The sequence below is a fragment of the Geospiza fortis genome, unplaced genomic scaffold (assembly GCF_000277835.1).
Source record: "Geospiza fortis unplaced genomic scaffold, GeoFor_1.0 scaffold57, whole genome shotgun sequence".
NCBI lineage: Eukaryota > Metazoa > Chordata > Aves > Passeriformes > Thraupidae > Geospiza > Geospiza fortis.
In genome coordinates this window covers 141,383-141,613 of record NW_005054561.1, presented here as the reverse complement: position 1 = coordinate 141,613, position 231 = coordinate 141,383, and positions in this window count along the sequence as shown.

Sequence of the window (231 nt, the reverse complement as noted above, 5' to 3'; positions counted from 1 at the left end):
GATGTGACAGTCACACTTACAGAGCCTGGCCTTGGGCAGCTCCATTGTTTTCTCAGATTCTCTGTGACCTTTGTCTGGAGGAGTCCTCGTGCCTGTGACACTTCCCACAGGCTGGGAATGCATTGGGAGAGCCTCTGGGATCTGCTGTGGGGCCATGTGGTGCCCTGTGACTGTCCCACAGCAGAGAGCCGCTGCTCCAAGGTTGGCTTTTCCTTCTTCCCCATCCCTGAT